The sequence below is a fragment of the Microcaecilia unicolor genome, chromosome 1 (assembly GCF_901765095.1).
Source record: "Microcaecilia unicolor chromosome 1, aMicUni1.1, whole genome shotgun sequence".
NCBI lineage: Eukaryota > Metazoa > Chordata > Amphibia > Gymnophiona > Siphonopidae > Microcaecilia > Microcaecilia unicolor.
Window position 1 is genome coordinate 367,067,490 of NC_044031.1, and position 27,409 is coordinate 367,094,898.

Genomic DNA, 27,409 nt, shown 5'->3' on the forward strand with positions numbered 1-27,409 from the left:
CTTCAGCATCGCTTCCATTACTTTTCCAATGACCGACGTGGTGCACTTCTGGAGTTAAACTATTCCATGGGGTGGGGCTGTCAGTCAGGAGGACCTTGGAGTTATCATTGAGCCTTGATCTAAGAAGAAACTAAGTATAAAGGCTACCGAAAGACACAAACAAAAAAAAACGAACAACCTTACCAATTACCAACCAGTCGCATCCATCCCACTAGTAGTCAAATTGATGGAGAGCATGGTGACAAAACAGCTTATGGAATACATGGACAAGTTTTCATTATTGCATTAATCACAATCAGGATTCTACCCCTCTCATAGCACAGAAACTGTACTAGTCACTCTCCTGGCCAAATTCAAACATGAAATTGCCACAGGTAAAAGCATACTCCTCCTCCAATTTGACATGGTAAACCACAACATACTTCTACGCCTCCTAGACCATTTCGGGATTGGAGGAAATATACTTAATTGGGTCAAGGGTTTCCTAATCACCAGAACATACCAAGTTAAATCAAAAACAAACATATCACCACTGTGGAAAGCAGACTGCGGAGTACCTCAAGGATCACCACTTTCACCAATACTCTTCAATGTAACGATGACCCCCCTGGCCCAATCCCTATCCAACCAAAACATTCACCCGTTCATATACGCTGATGACGTCACAATTTACATCCCTTTCAAACACGACCTAACAGAAATCACCAAGGGCGGTTTGGATATCATGGATTCATGGGCAAATTCATTTCAATTGAAACTGAACACTGAATAAACACACTGCCTCATCCTCTCATTCCAACACAATAATTATAAACCTACAACCTTAAACACCCAGATCACACCCTCCCCATTTCAGATAGCCTCAAAATACTAGGCATTACAATTGATCGCCAAGTAAACTTCACTATAAAGAAAATGTTTCATTCAATGTGGAAACTTAAACATATAAAACCTTTCTTCCCGAGGGAAATATTCCACAATCTGATACAATCAATGGTGATGAGCCACGCAGATTACTGCAATAAAATATATGCGGGATGTAAAGAACAACTCACAAAGAAACTCCAGACAGCCCAAATCACAGCAGCTAGGCTGATATTCGGTAAAACATGTTTTGAAAGTGCCAAACCCCTTTGAGAAAAACTGCACTGGCTCCCAATCAAGGAACATATCACCTTTAAAATCTGCACCTTGGTCCACAAGATTATCTACAGCTAAGTCCCAGGATATATGGTCGACCTGATCGATCTCCCAACCAGAAATAGAACCAGAGCATCATGCACCTATTTGAATCTCCACTACCAAGCTGCAAAGGACTCAGATACAAATTAACCTATGCATTCAACTTCTCCTACATAGGTACACAATTGTGGAATGCACTACCAAAGACTGTGAAAACAATCTACGACCACCTAACTTCATGAGATCATTAAAGACCTACTATTCAGGAAAGCATTCCCCACCGACCTAACTTAGATGCCTCAACCCTGCAACACAGCAAAACCATAGATTGTACTGGACATTATATATTCCTTCCTATTTTCTATCCCTATGTACCTGAAGATACTATCCTTACCCAACCCTAATACCAAATTGTATTTGTTTCCATACCAGACTTGGCGAGCGCCTCTACGGTATTATGTAAGCCACATTGAGCCTGCAAATAGGTGGGAAAATGTGGGATACAAATGTAACAAATAAATAAATAAATTGGACATTTTGTGACAAGGATTGAGAAAGGGTTGTGAAGCACATGATAAGAGGGAACCACTTGCTGGTAGCTAGAGTGCAGGAAAACCAGGCCCTGCTACCTGAACCATGATTTGCATATTTGAGACTGGCTAAATGTTTACTTTCAGGGTTGTGATTTGTTGCCTCTAGACTCCTAAAGACTTCAAACTGAATTTTTGGACTTCTCTCTTAATGAACAGTGACTTCATTGCTGCTTAGCTTTGAACAGAGTTTTACTTCACCTTGAGTGGACCAGTAAAGGAGAATATGAATGCTCCCTCCCTTTGGATTCCTCTTCCTTTGAGTGATGTCCTCCTCTGGCTAATAGCACAACCTTCCTATTGGTTAAATTTGGCAAGATGTAAAAATTATGTTCCTTAAATTTGACAAGATGGAAAAATTATGTTCTTACCTGATAATTTTCTTTCCTTTACTCATACCAGACCAGTCCAGACCAATAGGTTTAGGTCCATCTAACAGCGGAAGACGACAAAAGAAAATAGTCCCAAGTACTTCACCCCTTAAGGGTATCATGCAGCCAGGAATGCTTAGTATTTCGAATAGCCAAGCAACTGTGCTCTCAGCTGCTACAAAACAACAGAAAAGGAGAGCCTACTGGAAAGCCAAGAGCCCCTAAGTGGCAGCCTTCCAGGCTCTTCTGCAACCAAGGGTCAGCCATACACGCAACGAGGAGCAAGGAGAGGCACCACTCAGTCCATACATCTGTCATGCAGACGCACCCCTGAAACAGGAGTTGCAGCTCATCAGCTAGGCACCATCGAGAGCCATTTAGAGCTGGCATCGGAAAGCTGCATGGATAGCAAAGTTGAAACCTGTCCTCCTGCAATGGCCCCTGCTTCCAGCAGTCCAGCAAGACAGACAACCCCACAGAAGGCGAGTCCTAGAATAATCAACAAACAAGCAAACAACAGCAGGCATCTGGACTGGTCTGGTATGAGTAAAGGAAAGAAGATTATCAGGTAGAACATAATTTTTCCCTCTTTGTCCTCATACCAAACCAGTCAGACCAATGGGATGTAGCAAAACAATCATAGCTAGAAAGGAACATCACAACAGAAGAACAGTAAGGCTCCAAAGGACAAAGGAAACATTTAAGATGACACTGAACAGCATCGCAACAGGGCGCGCATCAGGCGCAGACACCCAATGGTCACTAACAACGGAAAGGACAACATAGGCCCCAAACGGAGCGAAAGGCAGATGCACCTGGAAGGAAGCCAGCACTCTAAGACCCAGAGAAGCTCGAGGAGGAGCCAAGGGACTTTCAAAGGAAAGCCAAGAGGTCCCAAGTCTGCCCATGAATAGCCCCACCGAGACAAAAGGCCTTGCACAGGCACCGACCCTCAATAGCTGTTGAGGAAATCACAGAAGAGACAGGAAGCACCATACCACTCTATAACAGGAAACCGTGCGGAGCCACCGCCAGAGCCACAAAGGCCAGCTCAAGCAGACTGAAGAGGGCCCAAACCTCGACAGTCAGGTCAAAGGTGTCAGGTCTCACCAGGAAAAACGAAGGGAGACATTACCAACCGAAACAGAGGTAGGTCCTGTCAACGCAAATTTACCAAACCTAGAAACCGGAATTGAACCAATAGACCCCTTAAAGAGAGGGAACCAGGCCGAAACCCAGCAGTAGACAGCCCAAGCCCCCAGAGGGGAACAGAGACGCACTCCCCTTTGACGCAGAGGCGGAGGCAAAAGGTCCAGCAAAATGGGAACTAACCCTCAAGCTAGAGAGGGATTGCGGCACTATTCAGAGATGGAAGCACCTCGACTCCCGCAAGAGAGAAAAGTGACTGCCATAGAGAAGGAACCCACTCGGCAAACAAGGAGGAAGTCCCAGGTACCTAGCAGCAGTGGAAATCTGCTCCAAAAGCAGGAACAGAGCCCCCACCTGAGAGCCAGAGACGGAGGTCTGCAGTCCACCCAGAAGCAGGACAGACACTAAAGGCTAAGATGGAATCACATTCCACCTGCAGGGATGGCATCCCACCCCCAGAGGCGGGAGTGGACAAGACCCCCACCTCCAGGAACGAAGAAACACGTCAGTGCACAGAAGAAAAAAAGTCTCCAAAAGAAGAAATGGAAATGAAACGACGTGCCACCTCCAGGAACAGAGCCTCACTCGAGCTCCCAAGACGGACCTATGAGCGGGCCCCAGCCAACCTACAACAAACAAAACACGTCTGGCTCGCAAGAAAGGAGCCCGACCCACAATGCAGAGATATGGGAAGGGTCAACCTATAGAGACGGAACCAGGTGCAAACACCAGAGACAGAGCCAGGCTCCCCGTCCAAAGACCCAGCTCAGGCTGACTAGCAGAGAAAAACCTGGCCTGACCTCCAGAGATGCAGTGAAAATGGAGGGAAACTGAACAGCTGGAAAGGGAGTGAGGCTCAACCTTCAGAGGGGGTACTTGTGACCTGGCTTGGCAACTGTTGGAAACAGGATAATGGGCTAGACAGACCATTGGTCTGACTCAGTATGTCTACTCTTATGTTCTTTCTTTCTTTCTTTATTAAATTCTTTTTTATATTCACATTACATAAATGCATTGAAATATAGAAAACAAAATTAGAGAATTAGAGAAATTTTCTCTTAAATTTAGTAAGGAAATTAAGAACTAATAAGTTTGTCCACAATATTATAGACAAGATACTAGAAATACCGTGTTTCCCCGAATATAAGACACTGCCTTATATTAATTTTTGCGCCCAAAAAGGCGCTGTCTTATTTTCAGGGATGTCTTAATATTTCGGGGAAACACGGTTGGCCCACCCACCTTCCCTCCGTCGCTCCTGCAACTACCGGTAACCCCCCACCCGAGGTCGCCCCCCCCACCCGAGATGGCGCTCCCACCCGAAGTCACCGGACCCCACCCCCCTCCGTCGCTCAGAAACTAACCTGAACTTAAGCCTCCTTTCACTTCCTTCCAGTTCGCAGGAGCAGCAGAGCAGGCCTCTCCTTCCTGCCGAGCCCCACCCTCGCCTGACGTTACGTTACGTCAGGCGAGGGCGGGACACGGAAGGAAGGAGTGGCCTGCCCTCCTACTGCTGCTGCTTGCTGTGAACTGGAAGGAAAGTGAAAGGAGGCTTAAGTTCAGGTTAGTTTCGGAGCGACAGAGGGGGTTGGGGTCCGGCGACTTCGGGTGGGGGCGCCATCTTGGGTGGGGGGGGCGACCTCGGGGGGGGGGGGTTAGTTTCAGAGCGACGGAGGGGGGGGGACCCTCCTTACCGGGAAAAGAAAAACTTTGCTAGGCCTTACTTTCGGGGGAGGCCTTATATTTTCTAAGGGCACCAAAAACCTCGGTAGGTCTTATTTTATGGGGATGCCCTATTTTCGGGGAAACACGGTAATAATATCTAAGGTAATTGAAAATATTTCAAACTAAGAGAGGGAGTGCAAAACGTCTGCAAGTGATTTTCAGCATTCAAACTGTTGGTGCGTCCAGGCTATGAGAAACTCCTCCCGCTTTAGATATTATAAATTCCTGCATTTTTTTGGTTCAAAAAAGACATAATTAATCAAGTTTAAGGAAATTAAACATCTACAGACAATTTGGAAGGGAAGTTCCATCCAAGGCGAGAATTCCTGGTTTCAAGTTCATGAATTGCCGTCTTCTTTTTTGAGTTTCCTTATTTAAATCAGGAAATATTTGTATTTTAGTACCAAGAAATTGTGCAGAATATATCTAAAGTATAGTCGAAGTATATTATTTCTGTCTGATTCAAAAGCAAAAGTAACAATGAGAGTTGTTTGTTCAGTTATTACTTCAAGAGAACTTTCCAAAAATTCTGTTAAATTTAATTCCTGTTGAGGTTCCGCAGGAGCATTTCTAGTTCAAGTAATATACTGAGCTTTAACAATAGGTGGCAAAGCTTCCTTCGGAACTGCTAGTACTTCTGTAAAATATTTTTTCAACATTTCAACTGGGGTAATCAAAGGTGATTTTGGAAATTTGAGGAATCTCAGATTGTTTCTCCTCTATCATGAATAAGTGTTCCAATGGAACTTTGTAATTTTTTATATCTCCATCCTGCAAGTCAGTTCTTTGTTCATGTGCTTGAACTCTCTCAGTCAAAGTATGCTGGGATTGTTTCAAATCAGACAGTTCTTGTTTCAGTGAATTTGTTACCTGGAGGAATGATGTGTTCAAAGCCTGGATAGCGTTCCACAGAACTTCCAGAGTTACTACAGCTGGTCTTTGTTTCACCTCGGGGGCCACGGAGGCAATTCCCAGGATAGGGGAGAGCAAAGGCTTATTAGCCCTCGTGATCCCAACAGGTGTTAACTCCTCTGGCGTTGAGGAATCGGCAGGGCCTCCCCTAGCTGCTGGAGTAAACATACCCACCTCAGGGGAGTCACTCCGCTGCTCTGTCGACACCGCTCTGCCTCCTGGTCTCGGGGGAACTGGTTGAGGAAGCGGACTTAATGAAGCCGTTCGATGCTGAGGTCCTCCTGCAACAGGGAGGAACAGGTCATAGCAGGCGTCTGCATTCCCAGTGTTTGGACTCCGAAAGCCTCCAGCGTTGTCTGCCGAAGAGCGGAATTTCCACCGAGGTTAGAGGAGGCTTTCGCCCTGGTTTTTCCTTTCCTTTTCCCCATTCGAAAAGGGAAAAATAGTTCTCTTTTGAAGATTACACTGGAGAGTTCGGGAGCACTCAAAACACGTCTCCTCTCAAAGATGCCATCTTGTCCCAGGTCTACTCTTATGTTCTTATGACCTGCAGAGAAGGAGCAAGATTCAATAACCGGAGACAGAACAAAACCAGCTATCCAAAGATGGAGCAAGGTTGAACCACCAGAGCTAGGGCTATACAGAACCTGCCACAGTCCCAATGCAGGAATACTCAACCTGCCATGACAGAGCTAAACTCCACCTGCCGAGAGGAAGTCACCATCCCCAGGCAGAAATGAAGCAAGAACGCCAGGGAGAAAAGGAAGCTACGCTCAACAATCTGAAAAGTAACCATGCTGCCTCACGGAGAGGGTGTCACGCGCATCGCCCCGAGAAGGAGCAACAGCTTACCACCAGAGCATCGCAAGCAAAGATAGCTAAGGTAAGTGCCCCCAAGCACCCCAAAGGGGGGAGGGGAAGGGAGGGGGGACAGAGAGAGAGGCACACCATGTCCAAGAGAGCATAACAAAACAAGAACCGAGAAACCCAAAAAAGAGAGCGTATTGCACCCTCACACGAAACAAGGGGGCATCCAGGATGCCACAGAGATGCACCCATCTCCAGAAAACAAAGGCCCAAGAAGGCCAACCTGACATTCCACAGAGAACAATGACGAGAGAATTCAAACACTCCAAGGCAACTGCCAGGAAAGGCCCAGGAAGGAGCTGCGCCCGTCCCAGAACACAGAAAACTGGGATGGTGGTTCAAACCCACAAGTGTAGGGACTGCCTGAGCAACCAAAAACTAAACAGACCAAGTACATCTGGCACATGCACCCTCAAGTCACAAAAAAAAAAAAGTAGCAGAGCTTTTTTTTTTTTTAAATGACGCCTAGCAAGGCACTAAAGAGACAACACATGACTCTAAAAATAGGATACTGTTGTCCAGAAAAACCTGAGGGATTTTGAGTAGCCAGCGCTACAGACTTCACCCATCAATTCTAAATGCAATATCAGTCACACAGAACCAACACCACAGAGGGGACAAACAAGCTGCAAAGCCGCAGAATTCCAACCGCCCAAAGAAAGACACTACATAAGGAGGATCCCACGCGGCCAGGCCCAACCCTCGCAAACAAAGACCAAGAGAGAAAGCACTCGAGCAGGAACCCAAACCGGACCTGGAGGCTCCCTGAAACCAAGAAAAAGTCAAGAACTCCTGCACAGAAGGTACTGCCACAGAGAAGAAACTGCTGCAGACAGCAGCTGAACTCCAGGCAGGACGACCTAAAAAAAGAAAACACATCAGAAGCACGCTGGCTGAAGTGGGAACATCCAGGAGGGTGAAGGAAGCCAAAATGGCCAGAACAGCATGGTGAACCAAGACAAAAAAAATGGTACTGTAACAGTAGTAAAAAGAAGAGTGCACCTAGCAGTCGCAAAAGCCCGCGAAAATGACAACTCTGGCACCGTGACAAAGTTGTAACCCGTCAAGCAAGGTATTGACAGCACCAACCAACAAGACTGGGGTCTAAGGAAGAGGAAGAGGAGATTTGGTCCTTTTTTTTTTTTTTTTCCTAATGGGGAGGCTCCAGAAGTCAAAGAAAAGGAACAGCTAACCTGAGAAGTGTGATGACCCTGCCCTCAGAAGGCAAAAATACTTGCCGCGCTTATAAGTTACTCTATGGTGATCTTGAGAAAAAACTCCTAATATTTATGTATCAATGCTGTCACTGCTGTAGAACAAATGGTAAAATATTATCTTATAAGCGCCTTGACTATGAAATAGGCATACGGCCAGTAACTGGTCATGCTCCTTGTATGCATTGTTCTACAATTACGGGCATTTCTTGGACAGTGCTTGGTATAAACAAAATTATACATGCTCGTGCACATACTAACTGTGATAGTCAAAATGTAGTTTATGCTTTGACTCGCTCTTTACTATGGTCTATATTGAGAGTTCTATCAGGCCCATTAAACTTAAGACTTGCTGAACACAAATCTCATATTAAACAGAAAGTGATAACAGCTCCCATTGTTAAGCACTGGGAGACTTTAAACATATCATCTCTGATTTGTGTTAGAGAATCACTGATAAAGTAGACTTAGGGTGGGGGAGGGGCGATATTGAAAAATTGCTGAATTACAAGGAACAGCGCTGGATATATACTTTGGACACTTTATCTCCATATTGACTAGACAGCTGCACGGGAACAGGGTTCGTGGAATTCCTGCAGGGACGGAAGCAGGTCCTGCGGGGTTCCCGCGGGGACGGAAGCAGGTCCTGCAGGATGGAAAGTCTTCCGTTAAGGAGGTGGTAGAGACACAAATGATGATGGAATTCAAAAAGGCTTGGGATGAACACAGAGGATCTCTAATTAGAAAATGGAAGTTATAAAAATCCTAACCTTAAATGGCTGCATGTGTGTGGATGTGTCAAGTGATGCTTAGATAGCGACTCTGGCTGTGATTAACTAGGGCCGATACCAGGCAGACTTGTATGGTCTGTGTCTAATATATGGAGTCTGGTTTAGGAGGGGCTAGAAAGGGCTTAGACAGCAACTTCAGTGGCTGGAACATAAGGACAGTGTTGGACAGATTTTTACGGTCTGTATCCCACAAATGAGAAGACGAATAGACTGGAGTGGGCTTCAGCGAGAACTCCAGCAGCTGGAACATAAGTATAGGGCCAGATAGACTTCTATGGTCTATGTTCCAGAAACACGAAAGAAAGTATATAATATCACACTCTTTGATTTAATCACGAATTGATAATGAGTGTGACTATTGGAGCAGACTGGATGGACTGTTCAGGTCTTTATTTGCTGTCACTTAGTATGTGACAATTAATCCTCTTTGCTCCCAGGGTGATGTGCAGACCTCAGCTCTGACACAGGCAAGAGTATCGGATGTCACCTGACCTACTGGCGCGTGCATGTGTTGACCTCTCAGCACAGAGTGCCAGAAATCAGAGACAAATCTTACATGTGCACACCAGAGTGTTCTAAGTTTCAGCTTCCATTCCTTCCTTGCCTACAGTGATATGGCTCAAATACAGAGAGACTGAGGGAGCTGACCACAATTTTCTTTTATGTACCATTAAATTCTTGCGGGGATGGGTGGGGATGGGTTAAATTCTTGCGGGGACGGGTTGGGATGGATTAAATTTTTGCAGGGATGGTGAGGTTCTAGCAGGGACGGGCGGGGATGGGTAAGATTTCTGTCCCCGTGCAACTCTCTAATGTGGACTAAACAATGAGCTAGATTGGGCCTCTTTAATGTGATTCTTTTTCAGTTCCTTATACTACACCTTCATTTTGAAGAGCTTCACCCGACCACCATTTTATTAAAGCTGAGATAAGATATAGGTGTGTGTGTTGAAGAGTGAGTATAATAAATTAAGAAAACAGTCTCATGTATTATATGCTTTTTTTTACCATACTGATCCTGTTAATTTGATGTTTTAGTGGGCCAAACCCTGATGCCGCTAATGCAAAACATGCTGCATGTCGGCTAGCGGTTCTACACCAAGTGAATCTACATGCTGAAGCGAAGTAGCATTGAGTCTATATTTTAAGTGAAAAGATAGATTTTGAAAAAAAATATGACGTTTGGATATAAATGAATAAATTGAAAGAAGTTTCAAATGCTGTAGACCTGTGAAGAGGCAGGCAAGTCAAGGTTAGAGTGGCCCTTGTGAAACAAGTCGCCACTGAGGTATTATAAAATTTACATGAGCCTGCTAAGTTTCTAATAATTAAAACAACTAAGTTTCATTTGGGCGTTGGATTGCTTCATTCATTCAGTGTTAGCTGCCCCAGCCATGCAATAAGCTGCTTGTCAAGGCAAGCAATATAGGAGAGTGAAGTAAAATATGCCTTATCTGAAACATAGCTCAGTCCCACAGCTTCTAATATGTACAAACCAGCCTTGAAACTGTGACCTTTTCAGGCTAGAAGCCAGTCACCTTCCAGAATAAACTATTCTGCCTCTCAAAGCACTAAAACTTCACCTGAAGAAAGCCCTATCATGTCAGCACTGATGTTCCCACTCTTCCATGGTTACCAGTAGAGACATGGAAACAGTGCACTAGCCTCAGGAAAAATCTCAAGCTATAAAACTTCTCACAGAAACATAGAGCCAACAGCACTAAGTTTGACTCTATACTAAACTCCTTTGTAAAAATGCTGAAAGAAGGAATACCTGTATTTCAAATACAGAGTTCTGGTAACAAAAAGAAGTGAGGGGGGGGGGGAAAGCTTTCAGGGTATTTTTGTTTGTTTTAAAGTAACTGCCCTCTGTCAAAAACTGACGGAAATCCAGTTGTCTAAATGAAAGGTATGTAAGCATAATGGGAACAAACTTCTCACAGAAACATGGAGCCAACAGCACTGACTCTATACTAAACTCCTTTGTAAAAATGCTGAAAGGAGGAATTCCTGTATTTCAAATACAGAGTTCTGGTAACAAAAAGAAGTTTGCACAAATGAAGTGAGGGGGGAAAATCTTTCAGGGTATTTTGTTTGTTTGTTTTAAAGCGACTGCCCTCTGTTAAAAAAAAAAAAAAAAACCCTGAGGGGAATCCAGCTCTCTAAATGAAAGGTATATAAGAATATTGGGAACATTAAACAGGCACTTCCAGAGGACCTAACACACATGCTGCATTGCCCTGATGTTGTTTGCTGGCTCCCACACTGGGAACAGCATTTAACCAACTCTGCAACCGTAAGTAAAATCTGGGTAACTCACCACAATGAACAAACAGGTGATTTCTGGTTCCCAGGCACAAAGCACTCCAATAAAATTTCTTGGCAGAGAATACTCCCTAAATAAAGTCTGTAAAAACAGAAACTGCAGGCACAGACTTTAGGGGGTTTTCCCTTTCTTTATGAGGCAGGAGAAACCAAGGAGGGGACAGGTGGTAGTAGGGGAGGTTCCTGCCACCACCAGGTTTACACCCAAAAGTTTAAGAGAGAAAGCCTTTGCCCCAGAAGCTCAACTGAAGCCTCAAGAAAAGGCCAAGAGCTCACCACAGGAAAGGGAAGGGAGGTGGTAAAGGGAAGGGGGGAGAGGGACATGGCAATACAGTGATACCTCGGTTTTTGTCGATAATCCGTCCAAAAACAATCAGCAAAATCCGAAACAGACGAAAACCGAGGCAATTATTTCCATATGAATCAATGTAAATCCAATTAATTCGTTCTAGACACGCCAAAATACATACCAAAAACACATTTTATAGAGAATATAGTGTTTAATACTAAAAACAATAAGAAATTAATATAAAATAAATATAAAAGACTAATGTAAAGAATAAATGAACATTTAACATGGCATTTACCTTTCTGAAGACTCTTCTTGGCGTATAGAAGACGGCGAGGAGGGGAGAGAGAGGTGCAGATATTATTGTTTGGAAGGGGGATCATTCATAAGGACCTTAGGTATCAAGGCACTATCTGGGGTCACTTCCTTTCTTGGTCTTTTGGCACTAGGACCAGCTTCAGAGTCAGTGGACCCATGTCGCACAAGAAAGCTGTCCAAAGAGGTCTGTTTCTGCCGCCTCTAAGATTTGCCTAAAATGGGGCAAGACATTATCATTAAACAGGTTGCAGACAGAGCCTGCAACAGCTTTGTCTGGGTGATTTTTCTCCACAAACCCCTGTACCTTACTCCACATGGAGAAGATGTCCTTAATCTCTGAAGAAGGCACATTCTCCCTGTCTCTCCCTCCTCATCTGAAGCAACTTCTTCATCTGCCATCTGTTGCACTTCTAGGTGAAGGTCTTGCAGCTCTTCAGTGGTGAGTTCTTCACTGTGGTCATCCACCAACTCTTCCACAACCTCACCACTCACCTCCAAACCAACAATTGACTGCACCACATGTGTAAGGTCATCAGGGGCCACCACATCCTGGCCATAATTTCTTCCAGCCAGAGTTCATCGTCCGGATGTCACTCCCTGCCAAGCCTTATCTATGAGTATGAGGCTAATGCAGTTGAGAATGTTGAAATGTTTTTTCCAGAACTCTCTTAAGGACAATTCTGTATCTGATGTCACCTCAAAGCACCTTGAAACACTGCTTTTGTGTACAGTTTGAAATTTGAAATGACATTCTGGTCCATGGGCTGGATGAGTGGTGTGGTATTAGGGGGCAAGAACTTCACTGTGATAAAACTGAACTCCTCCAACGTGTCTTCCAAACCTGGAGGATGTGCAGGAGCATTGTCCATTAGCAGTAGGCACTTAAGGGGCAACTGATTATCCTGGAGGTCGGGCCAAACACTTCATTCGTCCACTCAATGAAAATTGGCCTCGTGACCCATGCTTTCTTGTTTGCTCTCCACATCACACATAATTTACTTTTAATCACATTGTTTCTGCTAAACACTCTAGGAGTTTGTGAATGGTACACCAGTAAGGGCTTCACTTTACAATCTTAATGCCGCTCTCGTATTTTTCTTTTTTTTTTTTTAACTGTTTTTATTGATTTTCAGTTATACAACGCATTTCACATTTTACATCTTATCACTCATAACAGTACGCTACAATTTTATGCCATTTATTGCTAGTATTCCCTTCCCTCCCTTCCCCTCCCCCCCGTATCATGGTGGTGCTATTGTCTGTTCATGCAAATGTTCATATGGTTGCCACACTTTGCTAAAGGCTCCCATTCGCCCTCTTCTCATAGCCGTCAGCTTTGCCATCTGGTATAGGAAGTCCACTCTTTGCTCAACCAGTCTCATTTCAGGTGGCTGTGGGCTTTTCCATTCTCTGGCTATAACCAGTTTAGCTGCCACCAGGTATTGTATGGCTAGTTTGTGCTGGGGTCCTTTCGCTGAGGCTGGCTTGAAGTGAAGGAGGCAGTTCTCCGGCTTGCAGGGGAAGGGGCATTGAAGTACTGTCGTTATCATTGCTATCACACTCTTCCAAAATTCTATTATCTTGGGGCATTCCCACCAAATATGCATAAACGTGCCTCTAGCCCCACACTGTCGCCAGCAGTTTCCTGATGTCTCTGGATATATTTGCTGTAATCTATCTGGCGTATAGTACCACCAGTAAAAGATTTTAAATCCATTTTCAATTGCATTTTGGGCCATAGAGGGTTTAAAAAGATAGCGATAACCCCTTCTCCAACACTCCTTTGTGAATGTACCCTGCAATACTCCCTCCCATCTATTGATATATGTTCCTTGGGGGTCTGTATGTTGGAGTAATGCTAGATATATGCGTGAGATACTTCCCCTTCCCCCTCCTTTCCCCATCGCCAATTCCAAAGATGTTTCCCCCAGCTCCAGTTCTTCTCGGGCCTTGGTTTGGAGGTAATTACGTATGCAACAGTAAAACACCTGATCTCTAGCTTGCAATCCATATTCCTCCTGTAGCTCTGCAAAGCTTATTATCTTATCATCATCCCATAGTTGGCCCAGCTTATGAAGACCCGCCCGTGCCCAGTGTTTAAAGGCTATCTCAGTGGCCCCTAAGGGAAAGCCTGGTGCCCTGCATATCCCTGTCTGATGAAAATATGTACGTTCCGGGAACCACTGTTTCCTAATTTGGCACCAAGTGGATAAAATGTGGCTGAGTCCAATGGGCATTCTGCGCCCTATACTCCCCAATTCTTTACTGGATATCCACAAGAGATCCCCTATCTCCCTCATCCCCAGCCATGCCCTTTCCCAATGTAGCCATTTTTTATTAGCTGCTGGGTGCCAATCCGCCAGGATTCTCAATTGTGCCGCCTGATAATAAAGAAAGAAATTGGGGACTCCCATCCCACCTCTCTCTAATGGTTGAAATAGTATAGCTCGCCTCACCCGTGGGGGCCGCTTCCTCCAAATAAACGCAAACAACTTTCTATTGAGGTGTGCAAAGAAACTGCGAGGGATAGGAATAGGGAGCGCCATAAACAAATATAACAGTTTAGGCAGCATCATCATTTTAACGGCGCTAATACGACCCTTCCATGAAATATTTAGGCCTTCCCACCTATCCAGTTCAGCTACTAACTCTGTTATTTTCATCGGGAAATTTGCCTCATAGAGATCCTCTACTTTAGGAGTAATCTGTATCCCCAGATATTTAATAGATTTTGTGGCCCACACAAACGGAAATGCCTCCTTCATCCGCCCCATCTCTTGGTCAGGCACTGTAATATTAAGTAGCTCTGTCTTAGTAATATTCACCTTAAAGCCCGACCTTTCCCCATATTGTGCCATTAGTTCTATAGTTCGCCGCACTGATGACTCAGGGTTAGTCAATGTCATCAGCACATCATCCGCAAACAGCATTAGCTTGTGCTCCCTCTGTCCGCGAACTACTCCCTTTACTCCAGTATCTGCTCTTATAATACAGGCCAGTGGTTCAATTGTTAGGGCAAACAATAATGGCGAAACTGCACAGCCCTGCCTTGTGCCTCTTTGGAGTTCAAGCGGCTTTGAATAGGAACCATTGACTTTTAATACCGCCAATGGGGCCTTGTACAGCAATTGCAGCCACTTCAGGTAACAACCCCCAATCCCCACTCTTTGTAGCATTGCAAATAGGAATGGCCATTCTACGCGGTCAAACGCTTTTTCCGCATCGACTGACAGCACTACAGCTGGCTCACGCTCCTCTCTCATTTGTTGGAGTAAGTGCAACAAACATCTAGTGTTGTCAAAGGCCTGTCGCCCCATTATGAAACCTACCTGGTCCGAGTGAATGAGTTTAGGGAGCACTTTTTGCATCCTAGTGGCTAGAATTTTTGTGAATATTTTATAGTCTACATTTAGTAGGGATATTGGTCTGTAAGACCCGCATTGCTGCGGGTCCTTTCCGGGCTTAAGTAGGAGGGTTACCGCAGCCAATCTCCATGAGTATGGCAATTCTGGCGCTTGATCAAATGTTTGAAATATCCTCAACAAAAGTGGTGCCAAAATACTAGCATACAGTTTATAAATCTTTGCGGGGAACCCATCTGGCCCAGGAGCCTTAGCCTGTGGTAGGGCTTTGATCGCTTCTTTAATCTCCTCTAACCCTATGGGCGCCGACAATGTGTCCCTTTCCCCTGGTGACAACTGGGGTATCTCTATCCCCTGCAAGAACTCTTCAATATTGTTAGGGGGCACCTTCATTTCTGACTTATATAAACTCGTATAGAATTCATGCAGAGTAGCTTGAATGTCACTTGTTTGTGTTACAATCTGGCCTTGGTTGGTTGTTAAAGCATGGATCTGATTACGAGACATCTGCTTTTTCAACTTGTCTGCTAATAATCTACTCGCTTTATCTCCCATCTCATAATATTCTTGTTGCACCAGTTGCAATTGGTGGGCCACCTCCGCCATCTGTAGCTCATTTAGCTGTAATCTGGTTTTATGGAGCTCTGTCATTACTGCCCTATCTCCTGGGTCGGCTTTATGCTTTCTCTCTACCTGTTGGATCTGTTCCCTCAGCTCGCACTCCTTGGCTTCTTTGGTTTTCTTCAGATGCGCTTTAAGGGCAATAAGCTGCCCTCTCACCACTACCTTCATACCCTCCCAGAGGCTCGCTGGGCTGATATCACCTACATCATTAAACTCTAAATATTCTTTTATATATTGTTCAATCTTCCCCACATTCTCTGGGTCATTTAGCAGTGCCTCATCTAGTCGCCAATATCTTTGTCCCCCTACTACTCTCCCTGTCTGTAACCTTAGGAGGACTGGGGCATGATCGGACCATGTACGTATTCCTATCTGTGTCTGTTGCATGACTTTAGCCACTACCCCATCCCCCAGCCACATATCTATCCTAGAGTAGGAGTTGTGCGTTGCTGAGTAGAATGTGAAATCTTTATCCTGTCTATGTGTTGCCCTCCATAGGTCTGTCAAACCCATCTTTTCATAAAACTGCCCAGAACCTCTCTGTCTTTCCTGGCATATGTCGCTTGTCCCGAGGAGTTGTCCACCAGAGGGTCTATTGTCAGATTGAAATCCCCTCCCATCAGCAGCTGCCCCTGGACATGCTGTTGCAGTTTTTGCTCAATTCCCTCCAAAAACTCACCCTGCCCTTCATTAGGTGCATATAGTGTGACAAATGTATACAGTGTATTATACAGTGAGGCCACCACCAACAGAAACCTGCCTTCCCTATCCGTTATTGTTTTGATAATTTCCCAGGGGAGCGTATCCATAAACGCCATAAGCACACCCCCCTTCTTATGATTTTGACTACTTACAGAGTGTATTATTATGGGATACCTCCTATGGACCAGCAATTTCTTATAACAATGCTTTAAATGTGTTTCTTGCAGCATAAGTACATCACTTTTCATTCTTAACACTTCAGCAAACACTCGTTTGCGCTTCATTGGGGAATTAAGGCCCTTAACATTCCAAGTTACACAATTAAACATTTACTATTTTGATCTCCCTTATATGCTATCTTACTCAGCAACCACCAGATACTTAGATAGTAACCCCACCCCATCCCCCCTTCCCCTCCCCCCCCTTGCCAAAAAAGACATGGCCCACATCTCACTTGAGGCATGTCTATTGCTGAGAGGAGTCACGTCTCCCTTTTGTCCCTCAGCTTATTCCAAATTTCCACCCCCGTGGATTGGCTTGCTCACCATTTGTCCATAAAGCCGCTCAGTCTGCTATCACGATGTCCTGTCACTCCTTTCATTTTCCTTTTGACGCGCTGAGTTGCTTTCCAGACATCTGTCTCCTTAGGCGACCTCGTCCTTGCGATACCCTTTGCCACCTGGGTTTCCTATCGCGTGCTGCTTCTCCTTGCGCGCTGGGTCGAGGGTCAGTCGTTGCCTCCTTTTGCTTCATATATTCTTGTGCTTCCTCAAGTGATATCACTCTCCTCTGCTTCCCTTCACAGAAAAAGGTTAATGCAAAGGGGTATTGCCACTTATAAGGCACTCCTTCCTCTCTAAGTTGCGCTGTTAGCGGACGCAGCTCTCCCCGACGTTTTAGGGTTATGGCCGATATATCTTGGTACAGCTCAATCGGGTAGCTTTCCCATTGCACGGGGCTCTCTAATCGCGCCTTCTTCATCACTGCTTCTTTTATTTTAAAGTCCGTGAAGCAAGCCACTATATCTTTTGGCTGGTTTGGTCTCCTGGCGCCCAATGCGCGGTGCGCGCGCTCAAGGCGAATGCTTGCTTTGTCATAGGGCTGGTCTTCAGTGGATAGAACTTGCGCTGCTATAGACTGCACTATTTCCTCACAGTCATTGAATTCTGGCAGTTCGGGCACCCCCCCGTATTCTAATATTAGAGCGCCTGCTCCGGTTCTCTAAATCCTCAATTTTATCCATGAGGTATTGAGCTTCTGATTTTCGCTCCCCGAGCTGTTGTTCCACTGCCTTGTTCACTTCTATTTGCTCCTCCTGGCCATTTTCGATCTCCATTACTCGGTTGCCCAGTTCTGATATTTCCCCTCTTAGCTCCGTACTCAATTGGGCAAAGTCTTTGCGCATTTCCTTCAGCTCCGTTTTTATTTCTTGGAACCACGTGCACAATTTCTCCCACACTTCAGGCTCTGCCGCCGCTCTGGCGATCGATAGCTCGCCTCGTGGAGATTCCAGACCTTGCTCTGCCATCGTCGACGCATGGGCGCCATCTTCTTCCGCCACTATTCCATCCGCTTTAGCTTTTTGCTGGTAGGAAAAGGCCGCTAAATCCGGCGTTTTAACTTTGGATTGCGACATCTCTTGGCTCAATGCACTTTCCACTACCGAATGCGGCAGTTTCCGCTTGTCCCACGGGGGGTTGGACCGCTATAAAGTCGCTTTTTTAAAGCTGATAGACGGGAGCTCCGTTTTCACCGCTCCATTTGCTAGCGTGACGTCACTTCCTCTCCCGCTCTCGTATTTTTCAATGATTTCCTTCAACTCGATCGTGTTCCTGGCCTTCTTCTTGGACCCATGACGCGCGGGGTGACGCTCACATGAGAAACAACGCCACACTGAGCAGGAGAACGCATGGGTCGCCCTTGTTTTCGCAAAATTAGCAGCGAGGTCATGTGGGCACGCTGACAAAATCTGAGACAAATTTTTCGCAGAAAAAAATCGACAAAAACCAAAACCGACGATAACCGAAGTCAACTAAAAAAAAGAGGTATTACTGTAATAGGTTTACACTGAAAAGGCCAATATATAAAGCCTTTACCCCAGAAGCTCAACTGAAACCTCAGAAAGGAAATAGGAGCACACCACAAGAACCTGAGACAGAACTAAACAGCATGATTCTACCGTCTGCTAGAGATGAGAGATACTAAAAAGAACCTAGTGCACAGCAGCCTTATGTGGCAAAGTTCTAATTTGTTCTCTCTCTCTGTTATGCTCATCTGCTGGTAGATGAGCATAACCCAAAAGTATGGACTAATCCGTTGGAGATACTAAGGAAAAGAGGAATTTCATCGCCTTAATCATTTTGGCCACCCTTCTTTGAACCTTTTCTAATTCTGCTATACCTTTTTTAAGATAAGGTTTACAGAATTGGACACAATACTTTTCTATCCTTTCCTAATAATTCCTAGCATACTTTTCTATCCTTTCCTAATAATTCCTAGCATTCTGTTTGCTTTCTTGGCCACTGCCATATACTGAGCAGATTTCAGCATATTGTCCACGACACCAGCTAGGTCTTTTTCTTGGGTGCTGACTCCTAGGGTGGAACCTAGCATCAAATAATTATGATTTGGATTATTCTTCCCAATGTGCATCACTTTACACTTGTCCACATTAAATCTCATCTGCCATTTGGATGCCCATTCTTCCAACATCCTAAGGTCTTCCTGCAATTTTTCACAATCTGCATGCATTTTAACAACTTTGAATAGTCTTGTGTCGTCACCTCACTTGTTGTTCCTATTTCCCGATCATTAATAAATATGTTCAACAGCACCTAGAGAACTGGCCATTTAGCCCTACTCTGTTTTCTATCCATCAAACAATTTCTAATCCACAGCAGAACACTGCCTTCTATCCCATGGCTTTTTAATTTTCTCAGGAGTCTCATGAGAGACTTTGTCAAATGCTTTCTGAAAATCTAGATACACACCATGAGGCATATTTTCAAGCACTTAGCCTTCCAAAGTTCCATAGGTTTCTATGGAACTTTGGAAGGCTAAGTGCTTTGAAAATGCGCCCCCATATCAACTGGCTCACCTTTATCCATTCCCTTGGCTGAATTCATGTTGACTCTGTCCCATTATATCATAGTAACATAGTAGATGATGGCAGAGAAAGACCTGTACGGTCCATCCAGTCTGTCCAACAAGATAAACTCATATGTGCTACTTTATATGTAATACCTGTCCTTGCTATTTTCCAGGGCACAGACTGTAGAAGTCTGCCCAGCACTAACCCCGCCTCCCAACCACCGGTGCTGCCACCCAATCTCTGCTAAGCTTCTGAGGATCCATTCCTTCTAAACAGGATTCCTTTATGTTTATGTGTTCAATGATTTTATCCTTTTGATGGTTTCCATTATTTTGCTCGGCACTGACACCAGGCTTACTGGTCTGTAATTTCCCAGATAACCCCTGGATCCCTTTTTAAAAGTGGGGCTACATTGGCCACCCTCCAATCTTCGGGTACTATGGATGATTTTAACGACAAATTACAGATCACCAACAACAGTTCTGCAATTTCATATCTGAGCTCTTTCAGTACCCTGGTGAAGGTGATTTATGCTTTGCAATTATTTCAGTGCAGATTTGACCACCACAGATTGGTGAGGTAAATGGGACCAATGAAATCCTTCAGGAGCCTGACATATTTGGAAGCCGCCTTCTTTTTAACTGGCTTATTCTAGCACCCTTCCATGCACATTCTAGAATAGTGGGTGGGCAAACACTGCCATAAACTCTTTAGGGGCATCTCGGTACTTGAAGAGATCAAAAAGTGGTGCCTTAAGTTCTCTTACATTCAAAACACACGGAGAAGGCCTCAGCCATCCGTTCAAAATCTGAAAACTAGTAGGAACCTATTCCTTTCTAATGAAAGTGAGGTTTTCAAAGGTAAGTTAGAACCAAATCCTTCCAGTAAGAGGAATCCCACAATTCCTCAAATTCACTCTCACAGAAAACAGGAAGAAGTGTACAAGTGGGCTGCAATCCCAACATTAAATGCCATTTGGTGCAAATAATCAACTCATAGGCCAACGATGGGTTCACTGACAAGATTAGTTGAAAAGCGGATAGATCTTTTAAATTGCCACAAACACGACTAGGGAAACTAAGAAACAGAAAAAGTAATTCTGAAACCAAAAGCCTAAAAAACAATGCTTTATTGAGAAGATTTCTGCTAAGATTAGTATTCTATGAGCTGTGGCTCATGACTTTAAGTAGCCTTGTTTGCATGCAGAAAAAAGATAAACAAGCACATTCTATGGTCTTGCTGATGTAGTACAGAAACAAGTATGCATGCCTAGAGTTGTTTTTCAACTCTTTGAAAAAAGTTCTGAAAAATGTTTAAATGTTGCACACCCTATATATGCAAAGGATTATTCAAATTTTCTTCCTAAAAGAAATAAAGTTGGCTTCTTCTGGAAGAGTCAATGATGGGTGCTTCAGCTTGTCTTCAAATACATAAGAGAGTGGAGAATATGAATGGCAATCAACTGTTTTCAATCATCAACTGATGAAAAACCAAAATAATTAACAGGATTAAACTATAAGAAATGTTTAATCTAAACATTTGGGGGGGAAAAAACTTCCTAGCTATAAGAATAATCCATAACTAGAACAGCTTGACTAAGATAGGGCAAACGGAATTTTTGTCAGTAGAAGATTATATTTAAAAGAAATAGATTTTTCTACGATACTACGAAAAGTATATTCTACCAAAAATTCATTCAGTAAAAAGTTCTGAAAAATGCAACTTATCATAAGGATTCAAAAGCATTTAAAAACCATAAGGTTAATCTAAACTGTTCATTTTCCCTTAGTATCACACAGTACGTAAAACATGACTCCCCCTGAATAAATAATCTGTAAAGTATGTATATGGCGAGGAACAATACCATGCTCTCACAGAACAAGGCACAAGCGGGTTGATGAAAATAAGCATGCTATTTGAAGCAAACAGGAAACGCAAGGTTCTACTTATGCAGTATCAAATGCTGTTTATGCATTTCACTATTACTATAAAGGTAGAGGTTGCAGCTCATACTAGAATCACTTCTCAGTCCTTTGTGATAAAATCTCTAATCTGAATTTACATAGTTTTTATTCTACGGAAACTCACTCATGCATTATAATTACACTAGTAAAAAAGGCCCATTTCTGACACAAATGAAACGGGCGCTAGCAAGTTTTCCTCGGAGTGTGTATGTTTGTGAGAGAGAGACTGTTGCGAGTGTGTCTGTTAGAGTGTTTGTGTGAGGAATGAGTGTGTGCGAACCGCGTATCTGAGACACAGTGAGTGTGAGAGAGAACAGTGGTGCTTCACACAGATAGTGTGTGAGAGAGAGTGTGTCAGACAGATAGTGTGAGAGATATGTGTGCGATACACAGACTCTCTGAGCAGCCACCCATGCCCAGCGACCCTACTCTCTCCCCTGTCCCCCCCCTCCAGCCACCCATGTCCTGCGACCCTCCTCTCTGCCCTGCCCCCCCTCCAGCCACCCATGTCCAGCGACTCACACTCTCTCCCCTGCCCCCCCTCCAGCCACCCATGTCCAGCAACTCTCCTCTCTCCCCTGCCCCCCCTCCAACCACCCATGTCCAGTGACTCTCCTCTCTACCCTGCCCCCGCCCTCCAGCTACCCAGGTTGTCCAGCGAATGCTTCGGGGCAGGCAGGAAAGATCCCCAGTCTTGTCTGCCTGCTGCCGGCACTGACCCTTCCCCGTTGCCAGATTGCTTTTCAAAATGGCCGCCGAGACTTCAGCAGGTACAGTTTAACATAAAACAATTTTGTTAATATAATAGTAAAATGATCAAGTATAAACAAATACAATAAGATAAACCTGAAAACAGCACACAAATCTATAGGACTAGAATACAGGAAATTTCTTGAAATGGCTGACTTGTACCAAGTCTATTCTCAAATGACCAGAACATAAGTAGTAATACTGTATACAGGATTAAGACTTTATATCACCTAGAAATTTCATTTCAAATGTAAACCACTTCAACCAGTTGATCAGAATAAGGTGGTACAGCAAGTTATAAATGAAATGAAAGTAGAAAAAACAAAGACAAATGCTTAAAACCAGGGATGGAAAATCCCTGGGAGATCAAAATTTGATTTCAGTAAACTAAAGGAAGGTGAAATATAATATAAGGGGAAATTCTTCAACTGTCTCTAAAAACGTTTTAACTGGAGCCTAAATATTCTACTTCTAGCCCTGGTTTAAATATTAAAATCTAAACTAATATTACCTTCTTATGCTTTGCCCCACGATAATGTAACTGAAGAACTGATTCACTCAGACATGGAACTTGGCAGATCTATAAAAATAAAAAAATTAAAAGATTAATTATGCAAATCTCTTAGAAAAACATTACTGAAGTAATACAGTTGATATCTTGGTCCACTCATACAGAGAACAAGCTGCAGGCAAGGAGAAATTTAGCCTTACCTGCTCATTTTCTTTCCTTGAGTCCTAGCAGAACAATCTAGATGAATAGGTTATCCTCCTCAGCCAGCAGATCGTGACAACAGAATGAAAAATTATTTCTTACCTGATCATTTTCTTTCCTTTAGTCACAACAGATGAATCCAAAGACTTGTGGGTTATGACCATCTACCAGCAGGTGGAGATAGACAGCACTGAACTGCATTGTCTTATAGGATGGAATGCTCTTGGTCAGTCAGTATTTCTCATAACAAAGCAGAAGAAAAACAGAATTATAACATTTCTCCTTCCCCACAGTGAAAAGTGATAAACCAAGAACTGCAAAACACGTAAACCAATTACAACAGTCCATCTAAAATATAAAAATGCTACAAGTTCCAACAGAGAATTAACCGTTGGAAAAAACAGGGTGGGCCTCTGGATTCATCTGCTTTGACTAAAGGAAAGAAAATTATCATCAGGTAAGAAATTAATTTTCATTCCTTAGCATTGGCAGCAGATGAATCCAGAGACTTGTGGGATGTAGCAAAGCAGTCCTAAAGTAGGGTGGGAACCTGAAGCTCCCACTGATAGCACCAATACTCTAAAAGATGCATCCGACCGAAGCAGACACATTCAAACGGTAATGTCTGGAGAAGGTATGTAAGGAAGACCATGTCGCCAACCCTACATATTTCCTCCAGGGAGAACAGACGGGCTTCCGCCCAGACATTCATGACAGCTGGCTAGAAGGCGCCCAGAATCCAGCCAGAAGTGGTTTACCTGCTAGTAAATATACAGACGCAATTGTCTTCTTGACCCAGTAGGTAGCGTAGCTTTGTAAGCCACATTAACTCTCCGAGGTCCGAGCAAAGCACGAACTAATGATCTGACCAACGGAACTCGTTGGTCACTTCCAATAGTGTAGGAGTGCATGGCAAACGTCATGAAAGCGGGAAGAAACAAAGATTGATTGAGATGAAAGGCAGAAACAACCTTAGAAAGAAAATATGGGACTGTGCACCCCGTCACCCCCTTCAGGAGAAATCCAGAGGATCTCGACAGGACATCAGTATTTGGGCTGGACCTGAATGGAGATTCCAAGAAAACATCTGCAATGGAATGGGAAAACTCCAGTTTGTAACCTTGCTTTATTATTTCCAAGACACATTGGTCTGATGTAATTTTAGTCTACTCCTCATGGAAACAGGAGAGGAGTCCCACTATTATGAAAACACCTCCCCCGGCCACATAGGTCTCTACTATTCCCCCCCCCCCCCCCCCCACCACCACCACACATACTTTTCCACTGCTCACGTTCACCTGGAGCAGCCCGGAGAGGGGGCTCCTTTGCAGTCTTCAGCTCCACTCCAGGCTCCCTGCCATGCTACTGCTGCTGCTTCTTCTTCCAAGCATGTTCTCTCCTTCCTCTCTGTCCCCAAATCAAGATTCCTCCTCTCTCAACAACCCCTTCCCCATGTCTCCTTGCAAATACATCTCCCTCCACAGGTCCCCATGAGTGGCAGAATTTTACACAACGTTGCTGGCGGAAGTCTTGAAACCTTCCATCTGCCGCGTCAGCTCCCTGAGATGTAACTTCCTTTGCCGAAGGGTTTGAACGCAGCAGAAGGAAGACTTCGGGACTAGTGCCAGCAGTGGTGTGAGAAATGCCACTGCTGCAGAGGACCTCTGGAAGGAGACATGTTTGCAAGCAGACACCGGGGGAGGGGGGTATCTTCAGAGATTGGGGTTTGCCAGACCTAGGGCAGATGGAGGGAGACACTAGCTCAAGGAGCAGGTTGCATGTTTTTTTTAGCAGAGAGGTGGTGGTTCGGGTGTCAGTGGGAGGGAGGTCAGGATTTGCCGCGGCACCCCTGACAGTTCACTGCGGCACACCAGTGTGCCGCGGTGCACAGTTTGGGAACCGCTGCATTAAGCAATATTCCTCTACACTGAAATAGCTCTGTAATATTCGCTATCTATCCAATACAATGAAAAGGTGCAAAAGTGGACTAGAAGCATTAGAAACACTGACATACAGCTACAGACACTGCTGATACAATGGTGGCTGGAGCCAATATACAATAGTTTGGGCCAGTGTCACTGTGCAATACAAGAGAATAGAGCCACTGTGGAAGCCAACACAGCTAACATCTTTAGCACTGTAGTGTAGAGTTGGCTGTTCCAGTCATGCAATAAACTGCTGGACAAAGCAAGCAATATGGGAGAATGAAATAAAATATGCCCCATTTGAAACACAGCTGAGTTCCACAGCTTCTAATATGATGCACAAATCAGCCTTGAACCTGTAAACTTCAGGTTGAAAGCCAACCACCTTCCAGAATAAACTATTTTGCTGTAAACACTGCAACTGGAGAAAATGCCACCATGGCACACTAAGGGTCCAGAGTAATATAGAGACCAAGAGAGACATGGCCTAGAAAACAACAATATGTACATTTCTCAGAAAAACACAGAGCCAACAACAGTAAGCCTGAATAAACTAAATTTCTTTGTAAGATGCTGAAAAATGGAATTCCTGTACTGCCAATATAAATAGAGTTCTGGTAATAAAAAGAAGTTTCACAAAAGAAGTGAGGAAAACTTTCAGGGTTTTGTTTGTTTTGGGGGGTTTTTTAAATACCTGCCTTCTGTGAAAAACTGAGGGGACCCATAGCTCTGTAAATGAAAAGGTATCTAAGAATATGAGAAACATTAAATAGGCCCCTTCAGAGGGCCTAATACACATGGTGCATTGGTCCGAAGCTGTTCACTGGCTCCCATGCTAGGAACAACATTTAACCAACTCTGGAATCATAAGTAAATTCTTAACTCACCATAGACAGGCTTCCACCCTTATGCCTGGGAAGAGGGACCAGTTGTGCACCAAGAGGTGGGGAAGGAGCCGTGGCTAATAAGATGATGAACCCAACCCTCCCGCGAGTCGCCCGCGCTGGAACAGCAGTGCAGGACCAGACACAGGCTGCCTCACTCAAAAAAAAAAACAACAAAAAAAGGACGTCCCTGACGGGACTCTCTCCCCCCCCCCCCCCCCCCGAAGATTTTTTAATAGGCGTCCTCTCAGCGCGTTTAGCTGTCACTGGTGTCAGCTAAATGCGCTGTGATTGGCTGAGAGGCCGTCGGGGGGGGGCTCACAACTGTCCATTAAGCTTCAGCTGGCGATGAGGAAGGGGCTCCTTCGTTCAAACTTTTGAAAGCTGGAGAAAGCTGCAAACGTCCAAGTGCTCGTCAAGGGACGTCCTTTTTTTTGTTTTCTGAGTGAAGGACGTCCATGTTAGGCACTTTAGAAGGACGTCCCTGACGAGCACTTGGACATTTTTTTTCTCCCAGATTGTCATCCTTCCAGCCCCCTTCCCAAGCTCCTCAGAAGGAAAACAGCAGCCGAAGAGCCCCCGCGATGTCACCCTGTGTGGGGACAGCAGAATCCGAGGCACACAAACTCTCCAAACTACCCAGATTCCAGGTGACAAGACAAATAGCAGCGTAGGAATAGAGAGCATCCTCGTAGCCCGTCTGATCGCTGCTTCCCGCGAGTGTTTTTGGAGAGAGAAGGCAGAGTAGCAGCCCCTTCACTTAAGCTGCAAACGTCCAAGTGCTCGTCAGGGACGTCCTTTTTTGTTTTTGTTAGTGAAGGACGTCCCTGACGAACACTGTTTTTTTTCCTTCCGATTCCCTCACAGCAGCCCCAACGAGAGGTGTAGACCTCCCGTTAGGTTTTCCACGGTAAGGGGATCGGAAAATGGCAGTGCATCTCAATTATAATAGCCTTTGGATCATTTGCATTCCGTTTTCATTAGCTGCTACCGTGATCACGTTGCTGGCTCGGAAAGCTTAGTGCATCTAGCCCTGAGGCTGAGAACAAGCCAGAAATCTCCAAAGACTGAGCTAAAAAAGAACTGTCAGCTCCCCTAACAGACTTCTGCAATATACAGGCATTATGGAGCAGAAGAATGAACTCAGAGGGTGGGGGGGAGAGGTCAGAAGACCCCAGCCCCAGAGAACCCCCCCCCCCCCCCCAGAGCAGCTGACCTGTAAGGACCTCTGAAGCAGTGCAGGGTAAAGGAGCCACTAGCAGCACTGCTTCCAAATCACGCTGCTGTTAAAAAGGCTGTCTGATCACTTTGGCCCCATGAGCAGAATGAGCCCACATCTCTACCTGCATAGGAAGTACATAATAATGCCACACTGGGAAAAGACCAAGGGTCCATCGAGCCCAGCATTCTGTCCACGACAGCGGCCAATCCAGGCCAAGGGCACCTGGCAAGCTTCCCAAACGTACAAACATTCTATACCTGTTATTCCTGGAATTGTGGATTTTTCCCAAGTCCATTTAGTAGCGGTTTATGGACTTGTCCTTTAGTAAACCGTCTAACCCCTTTTTAAACTCTGCCAAGCTAACTGCCTTCACCACGTTCTCCGGCAATGAATTCCAGAGTTTAATTATGCGTTGGGTGAAGAAATATTTTCTCCGATTT

General features: G+C 44.7%; 1 protein-coding gene across 1 annotated transcript in view; it reads right to left on the reverse strand.

Annotated features, from left to right (window-relative positions):
- LOC115474425 overlaps positions 1-27,409 on the reverse strand; it is a 439,537-nt gene that overhangs the window by 405,846 nt on the left and 6,282 nt on the right. The window contains exon 2 of the mRNA XM_030209885.1: positions 22,738-22,806. The gene's annotated coding sequence lies outside the window, so the exon portion shown is untranslated. The remainder of the gene's footprint in view (positions 1-22,737; positions 22,807-27,409) is intronic.